Genomic DNA, 24,016 nt, shown 5'->3' on the forward strand with positions numbered 1-24,016 from the left:
TCACAAAGCATATTCATGTTCATAATCGGAGGAGTATTAATTATCATTAAGGATCTGAACATATGATCTTCCATCGAATAAACCAACTAGCATCAACTACAAGGAGTAATCAACACTACTAACAACCCACAGGTACCAATATGAGGTCTTGAGACAAAGATCGGATACAAGAGATGAACTAGGGTTTGAGAGGAGATGGTGTTGGTGAAGATGTTGATAGATATTTACCCCCTCTCAGTGAGAGGATTGTTTGTGATGACGATGGCTTCGATTTCCCCCTCCCGGAGTGAAGTTTCCCTGGAAGAATAGCTCCGCCTGAGCCCTAAATTGGTTCGGCCCAAGTTTCGCCTCGAGACGGCGGCGCTTCGTCCGAAAGCTTCCTTCTGATTTTTCCAGGTCAAAACACACCATATAGCATAAGATGGGCATCGGGGGCCTGCCAAGTGGCCCACAAGGCAAGGGGCACGCCCAGGAGGTAGGGCGCGCCCCCACCCTTGTGGATGGCAGGTGGCCCCCCTCTGGTGCTTTCTTCGTCCAATATTTTTTATATATTCCAAAACAATTATCCGTGAAGTTTTAGGACTTTTAGAGTTGTGCAGAATAGGTCTCTAATATTTTCTCCTTTTCCAGTCCAGAATTCCAGCTGTCGGCATTCTCCCTCTTCATGTAAACCTTGTAAAATAAGAGAGAAAAGGCATAAGTATTGTAATATAATGTGTAATAACAACCCATAATGCAATAAATATCGATGTAAAAGCACGATGCAAAATGGACGTATCTATCCAGTTGGAGAATCACGCAAAGCCTCGTGGACAACACCTACAGACACAAATGCAAATACTTACACCCAATGTAGGCAAGAGGGTCGTCAATCCCCTTGAACTCGTTACTTGCAAGGATTAAATCTTGTAGTGGTAGATAGATAAAGTAAATAGCAAAAAAAATTGCAGCAAGGTATTTTTGGATTTTATATATGATAAAAGTAGACCCGGGGGCCATAGTTTTCACTAGAGGCTTCTCTCTCGAAGACATAGCATATGGTGGGTGAACAAATTACTGTTGGGCAATTGATAGAAAATCACATAGTTATGATGATATTCAAGGCAATGATTATGTATATAAGCATCATGTCCAAGACAAGTAGACCGACTCCTACCTGCATTTACTACTATTACTCCACCCATCAACCGCTATCCAGCATGCATCTAGGGTATTAAGTTAATAAAAACAGAGTAACACCTTAACCAAGATGACATGATGTAGACAAAGTAAACTCAACTAATACGAATAGACCTCCATCCTTTTACCCTTAATGGCAACAATACAAATATGTGTCTTGTCCCTTTCTATCACTGGGATAGAGCACCGCAAGATTGAACCCATCACAAAGCACCTCGCCCACTGAAGATAAATCAATCTAACTGGCCAAACCAAACGGATAGATCAGAGTGAAACACAAAGCTATAACAATCACCCATAATAAAGCTCAGAAAAGACTCAATTACTTCTCATGAATATTTTGATCATCGAATCCCAACAAACACACCGCAAAAGAAGATTACATTGGATAGAACTCCAAGAACATCGAGGGGAACATTGTATTGAAGATCAAATAGAGAGAAGAAGCCATCTAGCTACTATCTATGGACTTGTAATTCTGTGGTGAACTAGCCACATATCATTGGAAGGCAGCAAGGATGATGTAGAAACCCTCCATGATCGATTGCCCCTCCGGCAGAGTACCGGAAAAGGCCTCTAGATGGGATCATGGAAGAATAGAAGCTCGCGGCGGCGAAAAAAGTGTTTCTGGTGGCTCTCTGGTAAATTGGGAATATTTGGGAATTTATAGAGGTGGAACTAGGTCAAGAGGTGCCACGAGGGGCCCATAAGCTTAGGGGGCGTGCCCTATGAGCTGGTCGCTCCCTCGCGACTCTTCTAGTCTTCTCCCAAACCTTCGTGGGTCCCTTTTGGTCCAGAAAAAATTAATCCAAAGAGGCTAGCAAATTGCGAAAAGGTTTGAGCGCGTATAATCGATGGACTCACATTAGTCATAAACAACTCACATACTTATTGCGAAAGTTTATTAGCTCTCGAAGCAAAGTACTACTACGCATGCCCCTAGGGGGGATAGTTTGGTAGGAAAAGACCACCGCTCGTCCCCGACCGCCACTCATAAGGAATACACTCAATAATAAATCATGCTCCAACTTCATAGCATAACTAGAGACTATATGTGCATGCTACGGGAATCATAAACCTTAACACCAATATTATTACTAAACCATCATCATTCACTAGTACCTCCCACATATCACCATTTTAATATCACAAAACTATTGCAAGTAATCAAACATATCATATTCAGTGATCAACATTAAAGTTTTTATTGTATCCCTCTTGAATACCTATCAAATCAGGCCCAATTTCATAAAATGTGCATATTGCCATTACTATTTTTTAGACTCTCACAAATATACAAGTGGAGCATAAGAGTGCAACTATTTCTTTAAAATATAACCACCGACGTGCTCTAAAAGATATAAGTGAAGCACTAGAGCAACTGCCTAGCTCAAAAGATATAAGTGAAGCACATAGAGTATTCTAACAAATCACGAATAAATGCATGTCCCTTGATGCGTCTCCAATGTATCTATAATTTTTTATTGTTCCATGCGGTTATATTATCATTATTGGATGTTTTACAAACATTTTATAGCAACTTTATATCATTTTTTGGGACTAACCTATTGACATAGTGCCGGCTACTTCTTGAGCTTGCGTTGGCTTTTGCCTTGAAGAGAAAAGGGTGATGCAACAAAGTAGAGATAAGTATTTCCCTCAGTTTGAGAACCAAGGTATCAATCTAGTAGGAGAAGAATGCACCAATCACCAATACCTACACAAACAATCAAACACTTGCACCCAACGCAATGAAGGGGTTGTCAATCCCTTCACGGTCACTTGCAAAAGTGAGATCTGAAAGAGATAGATAAATAAAACTAAACAAAAGATAAAATATTTTGGGTTTTTTGTTGTATAGATGTGAAAGTAAAGATTGCAAAATACTAGATCAGAAACTAATATGATGGAAAATAGACCCGGGGCCATAGGTTTCACTAGAGGCTTCTCTCTTGAAGGCAAATAATACGATGGGTGAACAAATTACTGTCGAGCAATTGATAGAAAAGCACAAAGTTATGACGATATCCAAGGCAATGATTATGTAATATAGGCATCACGTCCATGTCAAGTAGACCGACTCCTGCCTCCATCTACTACTATTACTCCACACATCGACCGACTCCTGCCTGCATCTAGAGTATTAAGTTCATGAAGAACAGAGTAACGCTTTAAGTAAGATGACATTATGTAGAGGAATAAACTCAAGCAATATGATGTGAACCCCATCTTTTCATCCTCGCTGGCAACAATACAATACGTGCCTCGCTGCCCCTACTGTCACTGGGAGAGGACACCGCAAGAATGAACCCAAAGCTAAGCACTTCTCCCATTGCAAGAAAAACCAATCTAGTTTGCCAAACTAAACCGATAGTTCAAAGAGAATTACAAAGATATCAAATCATGCATATAAGAATCCAGAGAAGATCCAACTAATATTCATAGATAATTTGATCTTAAATCCACAATTCATCAGATCTCGACAAACACACCGCAAAAGAAGATTACATTTGATAGATCTCCAAGAACATCGAGGAGAACATGGTATTGAGAATCAAAGAGAGAGAAGAAGCCATCTAGCTACTAGCTATGGACCCGCAGGTCTGAGGTAAACTACTCACACTTCATCGGAAGGGCAATATGGTTGACGTAGATGCCCTCCGTGATCGAATCCCCCTCTAGCAGGATGCCGGGAAAGGCCCCAAGATGGGATCTCATGGGAACAGAAGGTAGCGGCGGTGGAAAAGTGTTTTCGTGGATGCTTCTGGTGGTTTCGGAATATATGCGAATATATAGGAGGCAGAGCTAGGTCAGGGGGTCATCGAGGGGCCCACAAGGTAGGGGGCGTGCCCTCCACCCTTGTGGCTGCCTCGTGGCTCTTCTGAATTGATCTCCAAGTCTCCTGGGTGTCTTCTGGTCCAAGAAAATCATCGCGAAGGTTTTATTCCTATTGGACTCCGTTTGGTATTCCTTTTTTGCGAAGCTAAAAAAATAAGGAAAAAACAAAACTGGCACTAGGCTCTAGGTTAATAGATTAGTCCCAAAAATAATATAAAATAGCATATTAATGCATATAAAACATCCAAAACAGATAATATAATAGCATGGAACAATAAAAAATTATAGATATGTTGGAGACGTATCAAGCATCCCTAAGCTTAATTCCTGCTCGTCCTCGAGTAGGTAAATGATAAAAAAATGAATTTTTGATGTGGAATGCTACCTAACATATTTCTCCATGTAATTTTCTTTATTGTGGCATGAATGTTCAGATCCATAAGATTCAAAACAAAAGTTTAGTATTGACATAAAAACAATAATACTTCAAGCATACTAACAAGGCAATTATGTCTTCTCAACATAACAATGCCAAAGAAAGTTATCCCTACAAAATCATATAGTCTGGCTATGCTCCATCTTCATCACACAAAATATTGAAATCGTGCACAAGCTCGATGAAAAGACAAGCAATTGTTTTATACTTTTGGTGTTCTCAAACCTTTTCAACTTTCACGCAATACATGAGCGTGAGCCATGGATATAGCACTATAGGTGGAATAGAATATGGTGGTTGTGGACAAGACAAAAAGAAGGAGATAGTCTCACATCAACTAGGCATATCAACAGGCCATGGAGATGCCCATCAATAGATATCAATGTGAGTGAGTAGGAATTGCCATGCAACAGATGCACTAGAGCTATAAGTGTATGAAAGCTCAAAAAGAAACTAAGTGGGTGTGCATTGAACTTGCTTGCTCATGAAGACCTAGGGAAATTTGAGGAAGCCCATCATTGGAATATACAAGCCAAGTTCTATAATGAAAAATTTCCACTAGTATATGAAAGTGACAACATAGGAGACTCTCTATCATGAAGATCATGCTGCTACTTTGAAGCACAAGTGTGAAAAAAGGATAGTAGCATTGCCCCTTCTCTCTTTTCTCTTTTTTTGTTTGGCTTCTTTGACCTCCCTTTTTTTCCTCACATGGGACAATGCTCTAATAATGAAGAGCATCACACTTTTATTTACTTACAACTCAAAAATTACAACTCGATACTTAGAACAAAGTATGACTCTATATGAATGCCTCCGGCGGTGTACCGGGACGTGCAATGACTCAAGAGTGACATGTATAAAAATTATGAACGGCGGCTTTGCCACAAATACGATGTCAACTACATGATCATGCAAAGCAATATGACAATGATGAATCGTGTCATAATAAAGGGAACGGTGGAAAGTTGCATGTCAATATATCTCAGAATGTCTATGGAAATGCCATAATAGGTAGGTATGGTGGCTGTTTTGAGGAAGGTATATGGTGGATGTATGGTACCAGCGAAAGTTGCGCGGCACTAGAGAGGCTAGCAATGGTGGAATGGTGAGAGTGCGTATAATCCATGGACTCGACATTAGTCATAAAGAACTCACATACTTATTGCAAAAATCTATTAGTCAGCGAAACAAAGTACTACACGCATGCTCCTAGGGGGATATATTGGTAGGAAAAGACATTATAAGGAAGACAATCATAAGGAAGACAATCAAAAAAATACCTCATGCTCCAACTTTGTTACATAACAGTTCACCATACGTGCATGCTACGAGAATTACAAACTTTAACACAAGTATTTCTCCAATTCACAATTACTCACTAGCATGACTCTAATACCACCATCTTCATATCTCAAAACAATCATAATGAATCAAACTTCTCATAGTATTCAATGCACTTTATATGAAAGTTTTTATTATATCCCTCTTGGATGTCTATCATATTAGGACTAAATTCATAACCAAAGCAAATTACCATGCTGTTTGGAGACTCTCAAAAAAATGTAAGTGAAGCATGAGAGTTCAACAATTTCTATAAAATAAAACCACCACCATGCTCTAAAAAGATATATGTGAAGCACTAGAGCAAAATTGCCTAGCTCAAAAGATATAAGTGAAGCACATGGAGTATTCTAATAAATCACGATTCATGTGTGTCCCTCTCAGAAGGTGTATACAACAAAGATGATTGTCGCAAACTAAAAGGCAAGGACTCATATCATATAAGATGCTTCAAGCAAAACACATATCATGTGGTGAATAAAAATATAGCCTCAAGAATAGTTACCGATAGATGAAGATGAAAGAGGGGATGCCTTCCAGGGCATCCCCAAGCTTAGGCTCTTGGTTGTCCTTGAATATTACCTTGGGGTGAATTGGGCATCCCCAAGCTTATGCTCTTTCCACTCCTTATTCCATATTCTATCAAATCCTTACCAAACTTGAAAACTTCACAACGCAAAACTCAACAGAAAATCTCATGAGATCCGTTAGTATAATAAAATAAATCACCACTTATGGTACTGTTGTGAACTCATTCTTTATTTAAATTGGTGTAATATCTACTTCCAACTTTTCCAAGGTTCATACCCCCTGATACTACCCATAGATTCATCAAAATAAGGAACAACACAAAGAAAACATAATCTGTCAAAAAAGAATAGTCTATAGTAATCTGTAACTCTCGAATACTTCTGTAACTCCAAAAATTCTAAAAAAATATAAAAATAGAGGGAATTTGTATCTTAATCTTCTGAAAAAAGAATAAGTATTTTATCACACTTCCGTGATTGTTAATAATTCTGAGACTGGACGCAAAGGTTTCTATTTTTCAGCAAGATCAAATCAACTATCACCGTAAGCTATCCGAAAGGTCTTACTTGGCACAAACACTAATTAAAAAACCAAAACACAATTACTGCAGAGGTGATAATGTGTATTTTATTCAATAATAGAAGCAAAACAAAAAACACAAAAATAAAATTGGGTTGCCTCCCAACAAGCGCTATTGTTTAACACCCCTAGCTAGGAATAAAAATATAGATCTATGTATTGTCATGTTTGGTATGCAATCCATAAGTAGCTCTCATAATAGATTCATATGGAAACCTAATTTTCTTTCTAGGAAAGTGTTCCATGCCCTTCCTTAACGGAAATTGAAATCTAATGTTTCCTTCTTTCATATCAATAATTGCACCAATCATTCTAAGGAAAGGTCTACCAAGAATAATAGGACATGTAGGATTGCAATCTATATCAAGAACAATGAAATCTATGGGCACATAATTCCTATTTGCAACAATAAGAACATCATTAATCCTTCACATAGGTTTCTTAATAGTGGAATCTGCCAGATGCAAATTTAAAGAACAGTCATCAAATTCACGAAAACCTAGCACATCACATAAAGTTTTTGGAATCGTGGAAATGCTAGCACTCAAATCACACAAAGCCTGGCACTCAAAGTCTTCAATCTTAATCTTAATAGTAGGTTCCCACTCATCATAAAGTTTTCTACGAATAGAAACTTCCAATTCAAGCTTTTCTTCAAAAGATTGCATCATAGCATCAACGATATGTTTAGTAAAAGCTTTGTTTTGATTATAAGCATGAGGAGAATTCAACATGGATTGCAACAAGGAAATATAATCTATCAAAGAACAATTGTCATAATTAAAATCCTTGAAATCCAAAAGAGTGGGTTCATTGCTACGTAAAGTTTTGACCTCTCCAATCCCACTTTTATCAATTTTTGCATCATGATCTAAAAACTCCGAATCATTGGGATGCCTTTTAACTAAAGTTGACTCATCTCCAGTCCCATCTTTATCAAGATTTATTTTAGAAAACAAATATTCAATAGGAGTCATATCAATCACTTTAAGATCTTCATCATTATTTTCATGAAAACTAGAAGAACACACTTTTACAAACCAATCTCGCTTAGCACGCATCTTAGCGGTTCTTTCTTTACACTCATCAATGGAAATTCTCATAGCTTTTAGAGATTCATTAATATCATGCTTGGGTGGAATAGATCTAATTTTCTGTGACGCCCCCGATTCAACCGTACACTAATCATGCACGCAAATGTGTACGATCAAGATCAAGGACTCACGGGAAGATATCACAACGCAACTCTACAAATAAAATAAGTCATACAAGCATCATATTACAAGCCAGGGGCCTCGAGGGCTCGAATACAAGAGCTCGATCATAGACGAGTCAGCGGAAGCAACAATATCTGAGTACAGACATAAGTTAAACAAGTTTGCCTTAAGAAGGCTAGCACAAACTGGGATACAGATCGAAAGAGGCGAAGGCCTCCTGCCTGGGATCCTCCTAACTACTCCTGGTCGTCGTCAGCAGGCATCACATAGTAGTAGGCACCTCCGGTGTAGTAGGCGTCGTCATCGAAGGTGGCGTCTGGCTCCTGGGATCCAACATCTGGTTGCGACAACCAGGTAGAAGGGATAGGGGGAAAAGAGGGAGAAAGCAACCGTGAGTACTCATCCAAAGTACTCGCAAGCAAGAAGCTACACTACATATGCATGGGTAAATGTGTAAAGGGCCATTTCGGTGGACTGAACTGCAGAAAGCCAGAATAAGAGGGGGATAGCTAATCCTTTCGAGGACTACGCTTCTGGCAGCCTCCGTCTTGCAGCATGTAGAAGAGAGTAGACTGAAGACCTCCAAGTAGCATCGCATAGCATAATCCTAACCGATGATCCTCCCCTCGTCGCCCTGTGAGAGAGCGATCACCTGTTGTATCTGGCACTTGGAAGGGTGTGTTTTATTTAGTACCCGGTTCTAGTTGTCATAAGGCCAAGGTACAACTCCAAGTCGTCCTGTTACCGAAGATCACGGCTATTCGAATAGATTAACTTCCCTGCAGGGGTGCACCACATACCCCAACACGCTCGATCCCATTTGGCCGGACACACTTTCCTGGGTCATGCCCGGCCTCGGAAGATCAACACGTCGCAGCCCCACCTAGACCAACAGAGAGGTCAGCACGCCGGTCTAAACCTAAGCGCCCAGGGGTCTGGGCCCATCGCCCTTAGCACACCTGCACGTTGCGTGGGCGGCCGGAAGCAGACCTAGCCTAGTGGCGTTCCAGTCCAATCCAGCGCGCGCCGCTCCGTCGTTGACGTCAAGAAGGCTTCGGCTGATACCACGACGCCGGGATACCCATAACTACTCCCGCGTAGATGGTTAGTGCGTATAGACCAAATGGCCAGACTCAGATCAAATACCCAGATCTTGTTAAGCGTGTTAAGTATCCGCGAACGCCGACCAGGGCCAGGCCCACCTCTCTCCTAGGTGGTCGGAACCTGTCCTGCCGCTCCGCCTCAAAACTCCACTCGCGGGTGCTCCTCAAGCCGACCCTTCTTTAGTCACCACATGTATCATGTATAAAGTATATAGTATTTACCCGTGATCAACTCCCGAGTGATCACGGCCCGATAGTATAGCATGGCAGACGGACAAGGATGTAGGGCCACTGATGATAAACTAGCATCCTATACTAAGCATTAGGAGTGCAGGTAAAGGTAACAACAGTAGTAGCAAGGACAGGCTATGCATCAGTATAGGATTAACGGGAAACAATAACATGCTACACTACTCTAATGCAAGCAGTAAGAGAAGAGTAGGCGATATCTGGTGATCAAAAAGGGGGGGGGCTTGCCTGGTTGCTCTGGCAAGAGAGAGGGGTCGTCAACTCCGTAGTCGTACGGGGTAGCAGCGGCGTCGGTCTCGGTGTCTAGAGAGAGAAGAGGGGGAAGAAACAATAAATATAATGCAAGCATATGCATAGTGATGCATGACAAGACAAGTTACGGCGTTAGAGGTGCCCTAACGCGGTAGTAGGTGATACCGGTGAAGGGGGATAACATCCGGGAAAGTATCCCCGGTGTTTCGCGTTTTCGGACAGAGGAGCCGGAGGGGGAAAGTTGCGAGTTTGATAGGTTAGAGGGGTGTGGCGGACGAACGGGTTGCGTATCCGGATTCGTCTCGTCGTTCTGAGCAACTTTCATGTACAAAGTTTTTCCATCCGAGCTACGGTTTATTTTATATAAATTTTAAAAGATTTAAATCATTTTTAGGATTTATTTATTTAATTTAATCAACATTATCCAGAATAGTGTCTGCTGACGTCATCATGACGTCAGCATGACGTCAGCAGTTGACCAGGTCAACCTGACAGGTGGGTCCCGATCGTCATACTCTGTTTTAATTAACTAACAGTTAATTAGGTTAATTAGTGATTAGGTTAATCTAATTATAATTAATTAACTTAATTAATTCCTTAATTAATTAATTAATTAATTTTATTATTATTATATACATTTTTTATCCTTTTGTTTTTTTTTTTTTTATCGTTCTGGAGGCGGGGCCCTCCTGTCATTGGCCCAGAGGGGCCATAGCGGGTCGGGCGTGCGGGCGCGGCTGCGGGCGAAGCCGCAGCCCGCCCAAGAGCGAGCGCAGCAGGAGCAGGGCCGAGGGGCGCGGCTGGTGCAGCCGGCCGGCGGCGGCGGCAGCAGAAGGGCCGAGGGGCCATGGCGAGCAGCACCAGCAGTGCGGCTCGGAGGGGGATGGGAGTAGGGCGACGTGCGGACGGCGCAACGCGAGCGAGCAGCGCCGCGGCAGAGCGAGGCGGGGCTCGGGCGCGCATGCCGGGTACAGTGGCGGCGAGGCACAAGAGCGCGGCCCCGGGGCACGCCGAGCGGTGCGCGGGCGAGCCGAGCCTCCGAGGCGCAGCCTGCCAGGGGACGTCGCCGAATAGGGACGCAGGGGGCAGGTTGAAGACGCTCGCCCGACACGCAATGGCGAACCAAGTGCGAGACAAAAGGAGCTGTGCCGGAGCGCGGACAGAGAGGAGGAAGAGGTGCTCACGGGGTATGCGCGTATCTAGGCAGGTGGATAGGGAGAGAGGCGGAACCGACGGGTCAGATCGGTGAGCACCCGGCGATGATCCTCCGGCGGCGAGGTGACGTGTGTCCGCGAGGAGCTCGAGGGCGAGAGATGATGGTCCGCGGAGTTTCTCGCGGCTGACGCGTCGACGCCACGCGGCCTCATCCGGCCTGACCGGGTCCGAGGAGCGCGCTTGCGTAGGTGCCGCGCGTTCCAGGCGACAACGGGCGCATGAGCGGAGGGCGCGTCGTGGGGATCACGGTCGGAGGGAAAGATGGGTGGTGCGTTAGGGTTTCCCCCCTGGTGGGGGTTATAGGAGGGGGGTAGCGGGCCAGCCGGCTGGGCCTGGGGGTTGGCCCAGTTGGGCCACGGCCCAGGGGGGTGTTTTCTCCTTTTTTTTTGGTTTTGTTTCCTGTTTTCCTTTTCTTTATTTCCTCTTCTGTTTTAAATCAAGTTAAATTATTTAGGCATTTTATAAAAATGTGTTTGCTTCATTATAATTACCCTGGCATTTAACTGCACACTCCGAACATTTTAGTTTAACATTTTGAAACTTTTATAATTTAACTTTATTTTAATGTTTGAATTTGACTCGGTTTTGGCCTAATGGTAGATTATCAATAGTAACCGGGGTGACGTGGCATGATTATCGTTGGATTACTGTAGCTTGATTACCCGGGCGTTACAAAACTCCTCCACTACAAGAAATCTCGTCCCGAGATTTAGGAGGTAGAAGGAAACAGTGCGGGGTATTCATCACGAAGACGATCCTCGCGTTCCCAGGTGGCTTCGTCTTCAGAGTGATTCGACCACTGGACCTTGAGGAACTTGATCGCCTTCTGACGTGTGCGGCGTTCAGCTTGGTCGAGAATGCGGACCGGATGCTCTTTATAGGAGAGGTCTTGTTGCAATTCAAGCACTTCATGATCCACTGCTCGGATTGGGTCCTTGAAGCAGCGTCGAAGCTGCGACACGTGGAACACATCGTGAACCTGAGAAAGGTTCGGCGGAAGCTGCAGTTGATATGCCACCTTTCCACGCCTTTCGAGAATAGTGAAGGGGCCGATATAGCGAGGAGCTAGCTTGCCTTTGATCCCGAAGCGGTGAGCACCCTTCATTGGTGTAACTCGAAGATAAGCCTTTTCGCCAGGTTGATAGACCATGTCTTGGTGATGACGGTCATACTGACTTTTCTGACGTGACTGAGCAGCCTTGAGATTCTCACGAATAATGCGAACTTGTTCTTCGGCCTGTTGGATAATATCCGGACCAAAGAGTGGACGTTCCCCAGTTTCTGACCAGTTCAGAGGGGTTCGACACTTTCGTCCATATAGCACTTCGAAGGGGGACATCTTCAGACTAGCTTGATAGCTATTATTATAAGAGAACTCGGCATATGGAAGAGATTCCTCCCATTTCTTGCCGAACGAGATTACACAAGCTCGAAGCATGTCTTCAAGAACTTGGTTGACACGTTCAACTTGCCCTTGTGACTGAGGATGGAACGCAGTACTGAACGACATATGAGTCCCCATAGCTTCTTGGAAACTCGCCCAAAACCTTGAAGTGAATAAGCTGCCACGGTCTGAACTGATAACCAGTGGGATACCGTGAAGTGAAACAATTCTGGCCATGTAGAGAGTAGCAAGCTGACTAGCAGTGATTGTCTCTTTGACCGCCAGAAAATGGGCAACTTTGGAAAGCCGGTCAATGACGACAAGAATAGCATCATTACCTTTCTGAGATTTGGGAAATCCAGTGACGAAGTCCATTTCAACATGGTCCCATTTCCATTCAGGAATAGAGATAGGTTGCAGAGTTCCAGCAGGCCTTTGATGCTCTGCTTTGATTCGGCGACAAATGTCACACTCAGCAACATAACGAGCAATGTCCTGCTTCGTATTAGACCACCAGAATCTTTGACGAATATCCTGAAACATCTTTGTACTACCAGGATGGATGGACAGAGGCGTATCATGAGCTTCTTGCATAACCCTTTTAGTCTTATCCAGGTTTTTCTTCGAACATGGTACCACTAGGCGGCCTTTGAAATACAAGGCGCCATCGTCGGCGATCGTGAAGAATGAGGGCTTTCCCCTTTTGAGGTCGCGCTTAATCTTGAGGACTTCATCGTCACATTTCTGTATCCATTTGATGGTGTCCACCAGATCTGGTTTCGCAACCAGGGTATTGAGAGAACCCTTGGAAACAACATGGAGGTTCTGTTTGGGAAAAACTTCGGGAGGGGGAGCGAGTGATCCCGGAGGAACAATATGAAGGTTCAGCCTTCTAAATTCTTCGGTAAGCGAGGGCTGAACTTTTTGAACCTGGAGGTGGTTGCAGTAAGACTTGCGGCTCAAGGCATCAGCCATCACATTAGCCTTGCCGGGGGTATATGATATATCCATGTCAAAGTCCGCAACAGTCTCCATCCATCTTTGCTGGCGTAGGTTCAAATCTGGCTGAGTAAACAGATACTTCAGACTTTGATGGTCGGTGAAGATCTCGCAACGATTACCGAGAAGGTAATGTCGCCACTGCTTCAGTGCATGAATGACAGCAGCAAGCTCGAGGTCGTGAACCGGGTAGTTTTCTTCGTGAGGGCGCAATTGACGAGAGGCATAAGCAATCACTCTGCGCTCTTGCATTAGGACACAGCCTAATCTTTGACGGGAAGCGTCGCAGTAAATGACGAAGTCCTTCTTAGTATCAGGTGGAGCAAGTACGGGGGCAGAAGTCAACTTGTCTTTGAGCGCCTGGAAACTTTCCTGACACTTGTCTGTCCAGTCGAACTTGACACCCTTATGCAACAAATTAGTCAGAGGCCTGGCAATCTTGGAGAAGTTCTCGACGAATCGACGGCAATAGCTGGCGAGGCCGAGAAAACTTCGGACTTGCTTCACATTCTTCGGAGGAGTCCAATCGAGAATAGCCTGAACTCGTTCAGGGTTGACGGCAATACCATCTTTGGAGATGACATGCCCAAGATAGGTTACTTCGGGAAGCCAGAATTCACACTTGGAATACTTAGCATACAGCTGATGTTCTCGAAGCTTCTCTAGCACAAGACGCAGATGTCCAGCATGTTCTTCCTCGTTCTTGGAAAATACAAGGATATCGTCCAAATAAACCACGACGAACTTGTCGAGGTAATCCATGAATATATAATTCATCAGACGAGAGAAGGTGGCGGGAGCATTCGTTAAGCCGAATGACATGACGGTGTACTCATATGACCCATACCGAGTCACGAAGGCGGTTTTTGGGATGTCCTCTTCACGAACACGGATCTGGTGGTAACCCAACCTCAAGTCAAGTTTGGAGAACACTGATGAACCAGCCAGTTGATCGTAAAGATCATTGATCCGAGGAAGAGGGTATTTATTCTGAATGGTAGCTTGGTTTATAGGACGGTAGTCTTGGACCAATCGGTTTGTCCCATCCTTCTTCCTAACAAAGAGAGAAGGTGCTCCCCAAGGAGAGCAACTTGGGCGAATGAAACCTTTGACAAGAGATTTGTCGATTTCCTCCTTAAGCTCAAGGAGTTCATGCGGCGGCATCTTGTAGGGTCGTTTAGCTATAGGGGTAGTGCCGGGTTTCAAGTCGATGATGAATTCGACAGCTCTAGCAGGGGGAATCCCTGGAAGTTCTTCTGGGAATACATCTTGGAATTCACGAACGACGAGAACGTTTTCAATGCCCTCGAGTGGTGCAGCGTTCAAAGCATTCAAGGCATAAAGTCGTGCCTCGGCGTTCTGAACTAGACGAGCTTGGTAAGCTATTATTTCATCAGAAGGGTGTAGCAAATGGACGACCTTAGTGGCGCAAACTATAGAAGCAGTATGCGCTTTTAACCAATTCATTCCCAGAATGAGATCAATGCTACAGGACTTTAGTACGATGGGAGAGACAAGGAATTCCAGTCCTTCGATTTCTACAGGGACGTCGTTGCAAATCATGGAGGTTCGACATTGGCCCGCAGGGGTGTGTACTAATAGTGAAGCATCCATGTTCTCACATTTAATGTCGTGCAAGCATGCAAAACTTTCTGACATGAATGAATGCGATGCACCTGTATCAAATAAAGCGGATGCTGGTACTGAATTTACGAGGAGGGTACCCATCACAGTAGCAGGCTGGTCTTGAGCTTCGCTCAGATCAACGTGGTTGGCGTGAACACGACCATAAGACTTGGCACTGTTGTTGCGAGGCTGGTTGCTTCCACGGCCAGTTGCTGGAAGGGCCAGTTGATTCGGGTTCTGGTTGCATTCCCTAGCACGATGCCCTGGTTGTCCACACCTGAAGCACAATCCATTATTGGGAGTGGGAACAGGAGCTTGTGGTGGTGGAGCTGGGAGTCTTGGCCGCCTAGTCGGAGGAGTAGGCAGACGAGGTGCAGCATAGGTCTGCCTTGGGGTAGGTGCATCCGGCTGGTACAAGCTATTGGGAATCCATATCTTGCGCTTCTACGAGGACGGGCCCGAAGATGAGCCCGTGTCACGGTTGCGCCTGTGAGAGCTCTGGTATTCCTGCAGACCAGTTTCGACATTGATGGCTTTGTTCACCAGAGTGGCGAAATCAGCAAAATCATGCACTAGAAGTGCGAGTTTGATGTCAGCTTGAAGGCCATCCCGGAACTTCTCCTGTCTGCGTGCATCAGTTGCAATGTCCTCTTCAGCATAGCGGGACAAGTCCAGAAACTCCCGCTGATAAGCTTCCACAGTTTTGTTGCCTTGGGTGAGGTTGCGGAACTCACGCTTCTTCCGGTCCATAACTCCCTGAGGAATGAAGCGAGCACGGAAGGCAGCTTGGAAGTCTGGCCAGGTGATGATTGTTCCAGCTGGCAGAGTACGCCTGTGGCTGTCCCACCATTGAGCCGCGGGTCCTTTCAGGAAGAAGGAAGCAAAGGTGACATAGCTGGCAGGGGCTACATCAGCAGACTCCATCTCATAGGTGATGTCACGGAGCCAGTCATCAGCATCCAGAGGCTGAGTTGAGCTGCGGTACACAGTTGGGTTCAGGCGCATGAAATCCTGCAGAGTCACTGGGGCTGGCTGCTGGTTCATATTGGGGCGAGGAAACTGAGCCATCATATTCTCCATGAACTGGCGATTCATCTCAAGCTGTTGGATCATACCAGCCATGTACTCAGGCGGTGGTGGGGCGTTGCCACCACGACCACGACCACCTGGTCTAACCATCCTGCTAATATTTAACAGGGGTAGTTCAGCATTGAGGAATTGCAAAAAACAAGAATCATTCATGACGAAACATGCACAATGAACGTAGCACGATAGATACTACATAGTAGTCGGCATATCTTACAAAAGAGATCAGCATAGAGTTCGTTACACAGAGTTCGGTACATAGGCTAAGACATCATAGGCGGCACACAGGCTCGCGGCGAATGCATCTAACACTAATAAGCAAGTCTACGTCAGTCCCATGCGGTACTGCGGAGGTAGGTGTAGCCCGACAGCTGGTAGTGACGCGAAGGGAAGACCTCCACGCGAGTAGCCTGGGGTCCGCGGATACTCTGGTGCGGAACCCGATGCGCAGGTGGCAGGAGAGGGCCCAGTGCAGGCGAGTAGCCTCCCACATCTGGCCAGCCGACGCCCTGGGGCATCACGGTCCTGGCTGGGTAGATAGCAGAACGCGACAGCTCCCCAGATCCGACGAAGGGGTGCAACATCGTCAGAGCACGGTAGAGGTGCTGACGAGTGGTGTACAACTCGTGGCGAAGAGCTCGGTTAGCTCGATCCAGCCCATCAGCATGCAGAACCAGGTTCTGATGGTAGAAGGGCTCTCGGGTGACAGTGGAGTAGGCAGCAGTGTAGTAACCCTCCGCACCAACATCGGATGCGATAGCAATGTGCCTGAAGGGGGAGGTGTCCAACTCCTGATACTCGCCACGGAGACGTGTCAGAGCAGCATAAGCAACATCGTGGACCGCCATATCGATAGTCACTCCAACACCATGAGCAGTGTGCAGCACGGTAGTGGAGTCATACTCTCGAGAGTAGAGGTGGACGATGGCACGGTACTGCTCCTGGTTGAAGTCCTGGTACTCCTCATAGACGGTGTACTCAGGGTGCCAACGATAACCCAGATAGGTCATCATCTCAGCCAACACAGCAGGTGATCCTGAGGCACCAATGGCCGTCGTGTGGCGCACGACCTGCCTCGTGGGTTCCATCTGAAAACACAGATGTTTTCACTGGAGTCAAATGACAATGTGGATAATGTTCAAATACATTTCTAAAGAATAACTAGGGCTTATCCAACTTTGGGGTGAATGTCGTAACAGGATCCTAGTGTCAGAGTTAGTAAATTCGTTTAACCCGAGTAGAAGAGCGTTCAGAGTCCCAGAGTAAAGGTCGAGGAGTAAAAGATCCTAGCACCACCCGATGGCGACGTGGGCCCGTAAGGCACACAGCCAAGTTAGTAAAAGTTTTTGCAATGTCTAGACTCGACTTCGGCCAAGGAGTGTGGAAGGGGGGTTCCTACAGGCAGTCGGCTCTGATACCAACTTGTGACGCCCCCGATTCAACCGTACACTAATCATGCACGCAAATGTGTACGATCAAGATCAAGGACTCACGGGAAGATATCACAACGCAACTCTACAAATAAAATAAGTCATACAAGCATCATATTACAAGCCAGGGGCCTCGAGGGCTCGAATACAAGAGCTCGATCATAGACGAGTCAGCGGAAGCAACAATATCTGAGTACAGACATAAGTTAAACAAGTTTGCCTTAAGAAGGCTAGCACAAACTGGGATACAGATCGAAAGAGGCGAAGGCCTCCTGCCTGGGATCCTCCTAACTACTCCTGGTCGTCGTCAGCAGGCATCACATAGTAGTAGGCACCTCCGGTGTAGTAGGCGTCGTCATCGAAGGTGGCGTCTGGCTCCTGGGATCCAACATCTGGTTGCGACAACCAGGTAGAAGGGATAGGGGGAAAAGAGGGAGAAAGCAACCGTGAGTACTCATCCAAAGTACTCGCAAGCAAGAAGCTACACTACATATGCATGGGTAAATGTGTAAAGGGCCATTTCGGTGGACTGAACTGCAGAAAGCCAGAATAAGAGGGGGATAGCTAATCCTTTCGAGGACTACGCTTCTGGCAGCCTCCGTCTTGCAGCATGTAGAAGAGAGTAGACTGAAGACCTCCAAGTAGCATCGCATAGCATAATCCTAACCGATGATCCTCCCCTCGTCGCCCTGTGAGAGAGCGATCACCTGTTGTATCTGGCACTTGGAAGGGTGTGTTTTATTTAGTACCCGGTTCTAGTTGTCATAAGGCCAAGGTACAACTCCAAGTCGTCCTGTTACCGAAGATCACGGCTATTCGAATAGATTAACTTCCCTGCAGGGGTGCACCACATACCCCAACACGCTCGATCCCATTTGGCCGGACACACTTTCCTGGGTCATGCCCGGCCTCGGAAGATCAACACGTCGCAGCCCCACCTAGACCAACAGAGAGGTCAGCACGCCGGTCTAAACCTAAGCGCCCAGGGGTCTGGGCCCATCGCCCTTAGCACACCTGCACGTTGCGTGGGCGGCCGGAAGCAGACCTAGCCTAGTGGCGTTCCAGTCCAATCCAGCGCGCGCCGCTCCGTCGTTGACGTCAAGAAGGCTTCGGCTGATACCACGACGCCGGGATACCCATAACTACTCCCGCGTAGATGGTTAGTGCGTATAGACCAAATGGCCAGACTCAGATCAAATACCCAGATCTCGTTAAGCGTGTTAAGTATCCGCGAACGCCGACCAGGGCCAGGCCCACCTCTCTCCTAGGTGGTCGGAACCTGTCCTGCCGCTCCGCCTCAAAACTCCACTCGCGGGTGCTCCTCAAGCCGACCCTTCTTTAGTCACCACATGTATCATGTATAAAGTATATAGTATTTACCCGTGATCAACTCCCGAGTGATCACGGCCCGATAGTATAGCATGGCAGACGGACAAGGATGTAGGGCCACTGATGATAAACTAGCATCCTATACTAAGCATTAGGAGTGCAGGTAAAGGTAACAACAATAGTAGCAAGGACAGGCTATGCATCAGTATAGGATTAACGGGAAACAATAACATGCTACACTACTCTAATGCAAGCAGTAAGAGAAGAGTACGCGATATCTGGTGATCAAAAAGGGGGGGGCTTGCCTGGTTGCTCTGGCAAGAGAGAGGGGTCGTCAACTCCGTAGTCGTACGGGGTAGCAGCGGCGTCGGTCTCGGTGTCTAGAGAGAGAAGAGGGGGAAGAAACAATAAATATAATGCAAGCATATGCATAGTGATGCATGACAAGACAAGTTACGGCGTTAGAGGTGCCCTAACGCGGTAGTAGGTGATACCGGTGAAGGGGGATAACATCCGGGAAAGTATCCCCGGTGTTTCGCGTTTTCGGACAGAGGAGCCGGAGGGGGAAAGTTGCGAGTTTGATAGGTTAGAGGGGTGTGGCGGACGAACGGGTTGCGTATCCGGATTCGTCTCGTCGTTCTGAGCAACTTTCATGTTGAAAATATTTTAATCCGAGTTACGGATTAAAAGATATGATTTTCTAAAGATTTTATTAATTTCTGAAATTTAATTAATTATTTAATTTAATTCGAAAATGGATTTATGACATCAGCATGACGTCATGCTGACGTCAGCAGTCAACAGAGTTGACTTGGTCAACCTGACATGCGGGTCCAGTGGGACCCACCTGTCATTCTCTGTTAAGTTTAATTACAGATTAGTTAATCTAATTAGTGATTAGGTTAATCTAATCAGGATTAGTTAACTTAATTAATCACTTAATTAATTAATTAATTAATTTTATTATTATTATATATACAATTTTTTTTATCCTTTTGTTTTTTTTTGTTTTTTTTTATTCGTTCTGGAGGCGGGGCCCTCCTGTCATTGGCCCAGAGGGGCCATAGCGGGTCGGGCGTGCGGGCGCGGCTGCGGGCGAAGCCGCAGCCCGCCCAAGAGCGAGTCGCAGCAGGAGCAGGGCCGAGGGGCGCGGCTGGTGCAGCCGGTCGGCGGCGGCGGCAGCAGAAGGGCCGAGGGGCCATGGCGAGCAGCACCAGCAGTGCGGCTCGGAGGGGGATGGGAGTAGGGCGACGTGCGGACGGCGCAACGCGAGCGAGCAGCGCCGCGGCAGAGCGAGGCGGGGCTCGGGCGCGCATGCGCGGGGGTACGTCGGGCGCGGCGAGGCCAAGAGGGCGCGGGCCGGCGCGGGGGCACGCGCGAGCGGTGCGGCGGGCGAGCCGGGAGGCGCGGGCGCGCGCCTGGGCGCAGGGGGACGTCGGCGCGAGGCAGACGGCGGGGGGGGGGGCAGCGGGGAGCGCGGTCGCGGCGAGCACGCATCGGGCGCGACCAAGTGCGGGACAGAGAGGAGGGGAGGCTTGCCGGAGCGCGGGTGAGCAGGGAGGAGGAGGAGAGGTGCTCACGGGGATGGGCGCGTAGGGTCTAGGAAGGGGGGATTGAGGAGGAGGGCGGAGACGACGGCATCGAGGAGTCGGGGAGGACCGGCGAGGTGATCCTCCGGGCGGCGGTGACGTGGTTCCGGCGAGGAGGCGGTCGAGGCGGCGAGGTGTGGTCCGGCGGGGGAGGTTCCTGGCGGCGGGACGGCGTCGAGCGGCGACGGCGGGCCGTCCACGGGCGCTGGGGACGGCGGGTCCGAGGCGCGCGGCGTGCGGTTGAGGTGGCCGGCGCGGTCCAGGCGGCGTGGGGCGCAGGGGAGTGCGGGAGGGGCGGCGTCGGCGTCGGGCCCGATCCCGATTGGATAGGGGGGAGAGGGAGAAAGCGAGTGGGGGGGGCGAGTGGGTGGCTGTCGGTTAGGGTTTGGGGGAGGGAGTGGATAAGGAGGGGGGTAGCGGGCCAGCCGGCTGGGCCTGGGGGTTGGCCCAGTTGGGCCACGGCCCAGGGGGGGTTTTCTCCTTTTTTTGGTTTTGTTTCCTGTTTTCCTTTTCTTTATTTCCTCTTCTGTTTTAAATCAAGTTAAATTATTTAGGCATTTTATAAAAATGTATTTGCTTCATTATAATTACCCTGGCATTTAACTGCACACTCCGAACATTTTAGTTTAACATTTTGAAACTTTTATAATTTAACTTTATTTTAATGTTTGAATTTGACTCGGTTTTGGCCTAACGGTAGATTATCAATAGTAACCGGGGTGACGTGGCATGATTATCGTTGGATTACTGTAGCTTGATTACCCGGGCGTTACATTTTCAAAGAACCAACATCAAGAGAAATTCTATCCATGTTCCTAGCCAAATCATCAATCTTAAGCAATTTTTCTTCAACCAAAGCATTGAAACTCTTTTGCAAAATCATAAATTCTTTAACACTATTCTCAAAATCAGAGGACATATTATTATAAGTTCCATAAGAATTGTTGTAGGAATTACCATAATTATTAAAGGAATTACTAGGAAACAACCTAGGATTAAAATTACCTCTATACATGTCATTACCAAAATTGTTCCTACCAACAAAATTCACATCCATAGATTCATTATTACTTTCAATAAAAGTAGACAAAGGCATATCATTAGGATCAATAGGACCTTGCTAGCAAATAATTTCATAAGTTCATCCATCTTTCCACTCAAAACATTAATCTCTTCAATCGCATGCACTTTTTTTACTAGAAGAAGATCTTTCGATATGCCATTGCGAATAATTAAGCATAATGTTATCTAGGAGTTTAGTAGCTTCTACCAAAGTGATTTCCATAAAAGTTCCTCCCGCGGCCGAATCTAAAAGATCTCTAGAAGCAGAATTCAATCCGACATAAAAAATTTGTATAATCATCCACAAATTCAAACCATGAGTAGGGCAATTTCATATCATCAATTTCATCCTCTCCCAAGATTGTGCAACATGTTCATGATCAAGTTGTGTTGGGAATATAACTTTCAGGTATGACCTGCCCAGGAGGGGCCGAGTCAACCCTAATGGCGGATTGTTAAGAGAAGCCCAGTAATACTCAAGGTGATAGTTTATTAAGAATTGTAGAAGGCCTAAGCCCAGAGGCGGCTTAAGGCCCAATATTGTAAACTGCCATATGTAAAGAAAGACTTGTAAAGGAAGGCATATAAAAGAAGTCACCAAGCCGGACACGTTTTATGAGCCGGCCGGGACTCTGTAGGCCACCAGGCGTCAACCCATGTATATAAGGGGACGACCCGGCGACGGCTTAGGACAAGAAACAACAGATTGATATCCAAGCTAGCGAATTCGCTCCTTGGTCATCTAAACCTAGCAATACAACATCAACTGGACTAGGCCTTACCTTCACCGTAAGGGGCTGAACCAGTATAAACCTCTCGTGTCCTTTGTCTCGATTAACCGCTTTAAGCTTCCTTGTTGCGATGGCCCTACGACTAAGTCCTTTCGCTAGGACATCTGCCGTGACAATTCCATGACAGTTGGTGCCCACCGTGGGGCCAGTGCATGGTGGATTCGAGTTCTTGAAGGGCAACTTCGAAGGGCTCAAGGGATACGCTGTGGGCCGGATGACCAAGATCGTCGCGGCAAGCTCTACATCGACGATGAAGGCTGAGGCACCAAGGCCGGCTCGACTGAGTACGGGTACCGGGTCCCCTTCGGCGGAATCCATGTCTTCATCAGCCAGATCGGCGAGTCAGGCCCTGAGCCGGACATCTGCACCGACCTCATCGAGACGGCTCAGCAGGCGAGACCCGCCCGGGCTCAACCTGCCGTGCGGCAGGCCTTCGTGGTTTGCATCCATGGAGGATAATTTTCTGAAGGATCGATAGACGGTGGTGAGACGGCCATCTGCTCTAATGGTACGTCGTCTACATGCAAGACAGATTCGTTGTATCAGCTACAAGATGGCGTGCTTGGGGGCTGTTCCGATCGCAGCAGTATTTGGGACCCCTCTGAGCCGCCGAATCGAGCCAGGGTCTTCATGGCTGGCACTCAACCCGGGCAGAATTCTATGGCTGCGGCAGCAATAACCACCGGGTCGACAGCAGCCGGGTCAGGAGACCCCGCGCGCCCCCCGGCTCAGGTACTAATGGACCTCATGGATAAAATGACGGCTCTGTTGACTGCTGTGGGTGAGCCGGCGGATAAGGCTCAGGATGACGCGGAGGTGGCACGACTACGTGAAGAGGTGGCACAAGCCAAGGAAAATTTAGCAGTAGAAGATGTCAGGATGGCTGCGGAGCGGGCGGTTTTGGATGCTCGTGCTTGGCAGCTTCAAGCGGAGCCTTTCCAGCTCTCGGTGGATCTGAATGCGTCAAACGAGGTCATGGGAGAAGACACCAGAAAACTCAGTCACGTCTGCCTCTGACTTACGATCCTAGGAACCTTTTCCACACACCCGGGGCCGGTCCCAGCAACCCACCGGAGGCAAACCGGATCACAACACCCGGGACGGGGGCGCCGGTTCAGCTGAGGGCCATGGAACTGCCCCGTGTGAATACCGCCCCGCCTCATTACACGCCAGTACCACCAGGTCACTTATCTAACCCTTTGGAGAATTTAATTGCTGCGTCGGCTCGTCTGGCGGCTCTCCCAATGGAAGGCGACTCTCCAACGGCGATCGAAACACAAAGGGTCAGAGAACTTCTTCAGACAGCCCTGGCACAGCAGGATGCATACTCTTATAGTCGAGACTGAATCCATTCAACCCCTCGCCCAAGCCGGAGCCCGAGCTATAGCAGTCATATGGACTCAGCGGCTATGTCAAGCAATGCCCAACGCCGTAACCAACCGCACAGACATGCCCCGGCGCAGGACGGAGCCTTTAACTTGGTGGATCAGGAGAGGATCCGTCAGGAGGCTGAGCGGGCGGTTCAACTGGCAGCTGAGCAGGCGGCTCATCAGGCTTTTCCGGTTTATCCAGCAACCTCTGTTGAGGCAGGAGTGGCCACAAGGACAGGAGGTGTCCCTTGCCTGGTGCCGCCTCTACGTAATGATCGCTTGCCAAAAGATTTTAAGGGGCCTCGTAAGGTGCCTAATTACACGGCCGACTTGTAGCCTGGGGCATGGATTGAAAGTTATGAGATGGCGATGGAGCTATTGGAGGTCAGCGATGCAGCAATGGCTAA

This window comes from Triticum urartu, chromosome 1, assembly GCF_003073215.2.
Source record: "Triticum urartu cultivar G1812 chromosome 1, Tu2.1, whole genome shotgun sequence".
Lineage (NCBI taxonomy): Eukaryota > Viridiplantae > Streptophyta > Magnoliopsida > Poales > Poaceae > Triticum > Triticum urartu.